This window comes from Triticum aestivum, chromosome 7D (assembly GCF_018294505.1).
Source record: "Triticum aestivum cultivar Chinese Spring chromosome 7D, IWGSC CS RefSeq v2.1, whole genome shotgun sequence".
Classification (NCBI taxonomy): domain Eukaryota; kingdom Viridiplantae; phylum Streptophyta; class Magnoliopsida; order Poales; family Poaceae; genus Triticum; species Triticum aestivum.
The window spans coordinates 568,603,971-568,612,652 of NC_057814.1; positions in this window are offsets into that span (position 1 = coordinate 568,603,971).

An 8,682-nucleotide genomic window follows, 5' to 3' on the forward strand; every position below is an offset into this window, starting at 1 on the left:
CCCGTCTGAGCTGCTCCACCTCCTCACCTCACCACGCAGAAGACAACGAGGCCACGCCGGGGGCCGACCCGCTAGGACCCAGATGGGGCCCGCAGGGCCCAGATCTGGGCCGGGGGCGCGCCACCGGCCACCCCGCGCCACCAAGCTGCCCCGCCGCCAAGGAGCAGCGCCGCCACCACGTCTGTCGCCGGTCACCGCCACCGGGTTGCCGGACCGCCGCATAGCCGAGCGACACCGCCCGTTGCCCCCCGCCCCAGGCAGGAAGGACGCACGCGCGGGGAGAGAAGATCCCGCCGCCGTAGACACCACCCGGGCTAGAGCCGGGAGCAGCTCCCGACGGCGGCGGCGGCGAGGGGGAGGGGGGGACGAGGCGAAGAGGGAGGACGAGGGAGCAGACGCGCGCGCCGCCCCGGCCGCCTCCCGGGGAGGTGGCGCGAGGGCGGAGGAGGAGGAGGGAAGGGAGGAGCGGGGGAAGGGGATCCCGGATATGGCCTACGGGCGACGAGGCTCGCCGGATCCGGCCGGGATCGGGCGGGGGTACTTTGCCTATCATTGGTCCTAGCTCCTGGGACAGGAAACATGGCGCCTCCAGACTATCTCCACATCTTACGAGACATGAGTGCCGTCCATGAGTTCGAGTGGGACGAGCATATTTTGTCTGATGTGATGAGAGAAGTTAAAAAATATCAGGATAAGAGGAACGATGGTAAAGTGAAATTCCTGATTGGCGGTTGTCTACTAAGGGCATCTCCAACGCTAGGCGCTAGGGGAGGGTGCTAGGAAAAATTTCCTGTTCGATCAGCGGTTTCCTTGTCGATTCCTGGCGTCGGGTGCCACAGCGACGCAAAATAAGGCAGCGAGCGCTTCCCTTCTTTCCGCAGGAGATGAGGCACAGGGGCCTTTTTCAGCCCGCCTTTAGCGCCGATGGTTAGCGCCAGCGTTGCACAAGATAACGCTTCACGATTTTAAATCTTTTTGCTCATTTTTTTTGTTTAAGCGCCTAGATAAGCGTCTACCATTGTAGATGGCCTAATGCTTCCGGTACAGCCCTTCATTCCCGTTACAACTCCATATTCTTTTCCGGGATAGCAAACCTTTACAGCGGCTTATGTGTCTTTTTTTATAGGTTATTTACATGGACCACCTCGACATCCCAAGAGGATGCATTGTTGATCAGACCATCGTCTACTCGCTGCCATGAGCTTGTTTTCTTCAAGACATGGACTTCGCCGCTGTTGTTGCAGTCGACACCCTAGACGATGGCTTCGGGAAGCGCCCTATAAGTATTCTTTTTTCAAATTGGACACACTACCTTTTGTTCTCTTTTGCAACTTTGAATTCTTGTACCCTGTTTTTTAATGTGTTTTGTTTTCTGAATGCAGTTAAGCTCCAGTACACCTTACGCAACATCCAAGTTTATGTCATATGTAGATCAGCTTGCCCAAAGATCAATTCAAGGCAGTGTCCAGAGGAGCCGCCGAAAATAAATGACCAAGGTGGAGCTGTTGCGGTCGCAACACTCACTCTGGATGTGCCTGAGAGCTCCCACACACAAGCCAATCCACAAGGGGGAGCCAATGTGGGCTCTCGAGAACCATCTAAGGGTGGCATGGAGGGGTACCGATGGCAGAGCAGGGAATGTGCACGAGGCACCTCCGGATAAGATGGAGGGTGGTGATGATGTGTACAGCTCTCTGGAGGAGTGGCTCCACGCATTGCCTACATTTGAGGAGTTAGAGGTGAGAGGCATATAACCGACTCTCTTTTTTCATATCGTATCATTTGCTTGACTGCCTTGTCAAAACTACTTACCTAACAACTAATGTTTCCTTTTCCCGTTCTCTCTTTTTGTTTCTATGGCCCCCACATCTTCGTGTCATATACAACAAGCACAAAGAGCTCCATGCTACATAACTTAATGCCGTGTTGAGCTCATTTGGGAGGGTGTTATAGGGCATGTACTGCAAACACATGTGCCTAATGTTGTCTGAGGCATTCAAAGCTGGATCCAGGAGGGATGAGGCCAAAGAAGGGGCAGATGTCACTTCCAGTGTACCAGGAGCTCCTGCTGCAGGCATGTGTGATGCAACTAAATTGTTTCAGCAGCAACCCAAGCAACCGGATGGCGTTCATGGGACTACAACAACCGCTACGACCAGTGCCAGTGAAGTGTCTCCGCAGTAGCCCAAGCAACCCGATGGCGCAAAGAGTGGGGATGCAGCTGTGGAAGTTGGTCACAATATGATCTACGCTGGATGATCTTGGTTCATGTTCATATGGAGAAAAGCTTCAACACATATTGGTTCTTTCGCAATATGCGAACAGCCTGGGATCTGGCAAGGCCGACCAAGATCAAAACCCTCGAGGAAAACTTGTTCCAGATGCAGTTTAACTGCTTGGGTGATTGGGAGAAGGTTACCCAAGGTGGCTCGTGGCACTTTAGGGGGAACCCGATGATCATCGCTCTATTTTTCGATAAAGGGCGTTTTATTAACTCAAAAATGTAGCATCAAGCGGATACAAAGCATTATGAGTGACACCCGGCCTCTGCATAACTAAGAGCACACAGCCAATTCTAAAAAGTTTGACAGAAAGAAAAGAATCAAAATCGACAAAACGGCAACAGTAGAGTCCTATAGACCGACACTATATATGCCTATGTCGAAAGTGGTGGTGGGTCAACCCGGAGGTTATGCTGCCACCCATGTTGGGAAAAAACCTCCGTAGCCACCTGCTCCAATCGCGTACACACCGCCTTGAACAGCGGTTGGTACTCCGCTCGCTGTAGTATAGACCACGTACGAAGCGAGTGCGTACACCGGAAAATAACATGTAGAGGAGAAGCATTTTTGTCATTAAAAACTAAATCATTTCTACATAGCCATAGCGACCACATTAAGGCATACGCTCCCACCCTTATTAGCGTTTTGAACCTATTTGGAATACCGTCCAACCAATGACCAAAAATATTGGTAACACTTGTGGGCGGATACAAATTTGACGCTATTTGAATCACTGACCACGTAGAACGTGCAAACTTGCATTGAAAAAAGAGGTGTTTGATTGTCTCGTCATGAGTACAAAAACAACACTTCTTACTCCCTTGCCAGTTGCGCCGTGCGAGGTTGTCTTTGGTTAGCACAACCCCCCTACGAAGATACCACATGAAGATTTTGACCTTTAGTGGAATCTTCGACTTCCATAGTTTCTTATTATTATTCACCGGTACCTCAGAATGCGTGAGTGCACGATACATGAAGTCTACTGTGAAAGACCCCGATGTAGTAAGGTTCCAGCGAAACACATCTCGACCTTGTGTCAGGTTAATCGAATCCAGCTTGGACAATAGATTATGCCATGACGTAAGGCGAGGCCCAATCAAATCCCGCCTGAACGAAATATTCGGCGGGGATGAACTGAGCACCTGCGCAATAGTATTTCTTCTCGCGAGCAATGATGTACAAGGATGGATATTGTTCTCGAAGACTGGCATTGCCTAGCCAGATGTCTTCCCAGAAATGAATCTCTGACCCGTCCTTTATCGCGAAAGACCCAAAGCAAAAAAGATGTTTCTTTGCCGCCATTAGGCCAGCCCAAAAGTAAGAGTCTCCAGGTTTCCAATATGCCTGAGACACCGCCTTTTGGCCTAAATACTTGTTGCGTAGCATGGTTTGCCAAACGCCATCCTCAGTAAATAGTTTGAACAACCATTTACTAAGTAGGGCCTCATTCTTGACCTGTAGGTCATGAATTCCAAGGCCACCTTGGTCTTTTGGTCTACAAACCACACTCCATTTGGCCAGTCTGTATTTTTCTTTTCCCCGTCTCCTTGCCAAAAGAATCTGGATCTAAAATAGTCCAATCTTTGCAAGACCCCTTTTGGTAGTTGGAAGAAAGAAAGTATATAGAGAACCATATTTGTGAGGACAGAGTTAATCAAAACCAACCATCCCCCAACTGAGAGCATCTTTCCTTTCCAACTGCTCAACTGTTTCTCTAGACGCTCCTCTACATGCTTCCACTCCGCAATAGTGAGACGCCGATAGTGAATCGGTATTCCCAAATACCTCATCGGGAATTGGCCATGCGTGCAACCAAACAGGTTAGCATAATCGCCCGCCGACTCAATGGCTGCTCCAACTACTCAACCGTTTCTCTAGACGCTCCTCTACATGCTTCCACTCCGCAATAGTGAGACGCCGATAGTGAATCGGTATTCCCAAATACCTCATCGAAGATTGGCCATGCGTGCAACCAAACGGGAATTGATCATCGCTCTGTATGATGGATACACCAAACCATCGTCCATTGAGCTCTACACTTTTGAAATCTGGGCAAGAATAATCGATCTCCCAATTGCGTACCATGGAAAGACCAAGGCAGGACCAGGGGCCGCGGCTCTCCCTCCTCGTCGCCCTCCCCCTCCCCCCACGGTTCGCGCCCCGCGGTGACAGGGGCACCGCGCGGGTGCCCGCGGCCTCCTCACCACCGACGGCGCCGACGAGGGCTCCTTGCATCCACGGTGATGACGGGCCTTTAACTCCAGAGGCGGTGGCGTCCCTCCGTCTGGTCGAAGATTCCACCGCCGCGCCGCCGCCGTCCCCGTCCCTCCCTCCAGTGATGGCGTTGATGGCCCTAGGAGGCGGTGATGGTCCTTGCGGCGGCAGCGCAGCCTTCCCCATGCGATCTCGCCTCGCACGGATGGTGCCCCCAGCGGTGGTGTGGCTCGCCCTGGGCGCTCCTAGCCACACCTTCCACGGCAGCTCCTTCCCCGACGACGACGGCGAGCCCTTCTTCCTCCGAGCAGCGGCGACGACGTCCACTTCCGGCCTGGCGGCAGCGAGTCCTTCCCCATCAGCTGTCCTTTGTCTAGAAATAGGGGTAAAAACACAAATATCAGAATAAAACAGGGGTAAAAACGTATGGGCAAGTTGTCATTTGGTCCCTACAGGGACTTCACAGAGCAGGGGTAAAGTCTGCTTTCGTTTTGAAATTGTAGGGGTAAAATCACAAAGTTTTTTAAAAAAACGAGGGTAAAATCACCATTTCGCTTCAAAACAGGTGTAGAAACGCTTAAGCCCCTTAATCTTAAGCATCCTAACTTTTCAAATTGAAGATCACTTAAATACATTAATTATATTGGCGACCTATTACCTCCGACGGATGGTCCATATTCATTTGGGAGTACCTTAAAATCTGAGAGAAAACATTACTTAGAAGACTGGAAAGGTCTCAGGTGACCAGACGGAGGAGGATTTTAGTTACTGTTTACAAGGGCTCAGGTGACCCAGCTGCGTCCTGCGCTCGAACTGATTCGCTGGTCCTGAGCCACTGTAAACAGGAACTAAAGTCCTCTCAGTCTGTCTGTCCTACATCCATCGAATGTCAGCTTGAACAGGAATTGAAATCCTATTCGGATTATCATCTTTTGAACAGGAACTGATGTCATCCTCGATCTCAACCTCGGAATCCATGTCCATGGAGTTCTCTTCTATGTCGGTGGCACTTTGAAGAGGAATTGAACTCCTCGGATTATCCTCTGCTTTTGAGCAGGTATTAAGCTGGTCACCCTTGAACTGTCCTCCATCCTTGGGATTCTCTTCTACCTCCTCGGTCTCCAACTTCATTGGCTTCCCTCCCCATCTCTCTACAGTTTTCCAGCTGTAGATGTGGGCGTGGTACAACAATGCCCAGAGATGGGTGATGAGCTCGCCACCCTGCGAGAGATGCTGCATATGCACCTCCACGTCGCCATACGGCGCGGCGTAGAGCAACGCCTGGACCCAGAAAACTTCCAGCAGCTTCCAGGGATCCCCAACGTCCCCACAAAAGAGTTGCTTTGCAAGACGAACACCGTCCCAGAAGATGCTGCTAGGGCTGTCGAGATCGATATAGGGTTCGCTTCGCATTGCCTCAAGCTTGTCTTTGGCCCCTTGCAGAACTCTCCTTGCTTCCGACGCAACGCCATCATATGTTCCTTTCCTTTTCTGAAGCGTCCCAGGTAACAACTCCGGCGCTGACACCAGCAAGTGGGCGCAATACTTGGACAGAGCTAGGGCCACGCGCCGACTCTTTTCTTCTGCCCCTGTGCGCTCCTTCTGCTTCGCCTGCTCTGCTAGTTCGCAGTAGCATGTCGCAACATGCCACATCATAACAGAACGTGTGTACAAACAGCAATATGAGAGCTGTTCTGCAGCTGCAGGATTGTCGAAATGCCAATGGGGAAGGTGCCATTCATCTACTCCATTAGCAACAAACAAGGACGACCAACTCTCCCCTATCGTATCATTATGAACCCGACCAAGGAACTCGGCGATGGAGCCCTTCACATCGGGGTGCAACCTAACAGCAGGCCCTGTGCTACTGTCGCTGCCCACCAGTTCCCAAAGCACCTCTCCAACGTACTGCAATCCAACCATCCGAAGAAAGCGAGCACACTTCACATAAAGACGGCCACTCCGGCTGAATAACAGCTTGCCTTCTTTCCTGCTGCTCGCTTCAATTACTGAATGCTGGCCGAGCTTATCTTGCCACAGGTATTTGTCAAACCAATTAATCCTGGTGACTAGAAACCCTTTCAATCTCATCCACCATAGCGGCTGTCTGGTTCCTTTCTGCATGTTCCTGGCGTGCTCACAGGCAAATGCAACTCTCGCCCAATTTGATGTCCAGCACCGGATTAGTTGCAACAATTGCAACAGAGCCAGGGACACCAATATGACAAGAGTAACGGTGAGATCTGCTGTCGTGATGGTGCCAGCACCAGGACCAAGAGAAGCACTATGGCGGCTAGTCATTGTCCCAGGGATGGCAGCCGCCACCCCAACAAAACATATCCCGATGAATGAAGCGAATGCCCAGAAACTAGCAGTCTTTGCTTGATAGTAGTGAAGGAATGCATTACCCGTGAAGAAGATATCGTATAGAAAAGCCAGCTCAACCTCAATCACCTTAAAGGCTCGATTGAAGTCTGAAGCAATCTGATATGACATATCGTTCTTCCTTTCCGAAGCGTCACTCAATCCAATGAAATGCCGTTGCAACAAATGAGACAGAGCGAAGGCAGTGCACACATCATGACAGTCACCGACATTTATCCGTAGCTTAACCATGTCTTCGCAGCTCGAACTGATATTATTCCTCAAAACTCCATCACGCGCTAATATTGAATAAAAGCTCTTCTTTGAGTCATCCATGTCTAGGGGGAAATCAACTACCAAGTCTGATACTATTGCGTAGTCATAATCATCAAGATCTGAAATAGCATTTGTTTCGGCATCAGATTTAAGGTGCCTTATCATTTTTCGCATTCTTCTTGGCAGCACAAGCGCCAACGACCTATGAAAGCCCTTGAAAAAGTTGACAGCAGACAGCACACCGATGGCTATGTTAGCAACATCACTGGAGATGGTTGAGATACTCATCAGCAGGACATATCCACAATATAGGCAGAGCTGAAATATCATCTTTGAGAGTGGGCCCTTGTAGTCAAGGCCGTTGTAGGAAGTAACTGGGTCGACGCAGCCGAAGAGGGTGAGCAAGGACACGGCCCATACGGGATACATTTCGCTCTTCACCGAAGAGGATTGCATTAGACCAATACTGTATGTCCCAAGAGATATAGATAACACGTTTGCAGCCAAGAAGCCTTTTTGGATGATCCAGCGCTTAGACCAACGGCGGCAGGCTCCCAATGCAACAAGCAAGAAAGAGAAGGCAATAGCCGCCAGTGCCAAAGCCTCTACACGAAGTACTGTCCCCCTTGGGCTCTTCCACAGATCTCTCAGCTGGTGCAGGAAGGATGTTGTTGATGTTGCATTCCGCGAGTAGTGCTGCTCCATATTCCCCATGCGGCGGTAATCCACCTTTAAACATGATGACCAGTTGTGAGCATGGATGCAAACTCAAACACAATTATACTTCACTAATAGTAGATGTAGGAATCACGGCCACTCTTGCCAGGCTGATCTAATGCAACGAGGGACTGAGATGTTTGTTTGGTTGCTTGTAAGCCGTGGGAGAGGTTGACCTGAGATGCATGTTTGGGTATGTTGTACTAGAAATTAGTGAGCTGCTTCCCAAAGCACGACGGCAAAGTGCCTCCCATGCCAGGCTCTGGCAAGGAAGCGGCAACAGCCGTGCCTCACCATCCTGCGACACATATTGGTGGACAGGAGAGGGAGAATTGAAGGCGGCCATGCGAAGCACTGTGGCGCTGCCCGTGAGGCCGTCGACGAGGCCGAGCATTGTGGTGGTGCTCTTCCGTATGGAAACTCGCCGGCCTCCCCGTGCCCGACGGTCACGCGCGTCGTCGCCTTCCTTTCTAGCAGGCTGCACGCCTCGATGCCTCCCCTACCAGGAAGATGCGCCCCTCCCATGCGCCTCGACGCCTCGCCTGCTCGGCGGCCGAGCCCCTCCTTGCCACCTCCCCCCGGTGTCTGCGCCGTGTCAAAGCCTTCCCTGCTGAGCAGGCGAGCTCGAAAGGCAGCAGCGGCGGCGGTGGGCTGGTGTGCTCGATCCGATCCGGCGCATGAGAGACAGAAAGAGGAAAGAGCGATAGGGGAGGTTGCGGTGGCAATTTCAACATAATTTTAGAAAACATCAGAAGCAATCTCACATACCGTTTCGTTTAACTCAGGACGCGGGTGCAGGCGCTGGCCTGGCTCCGGTAAATGCCCGATT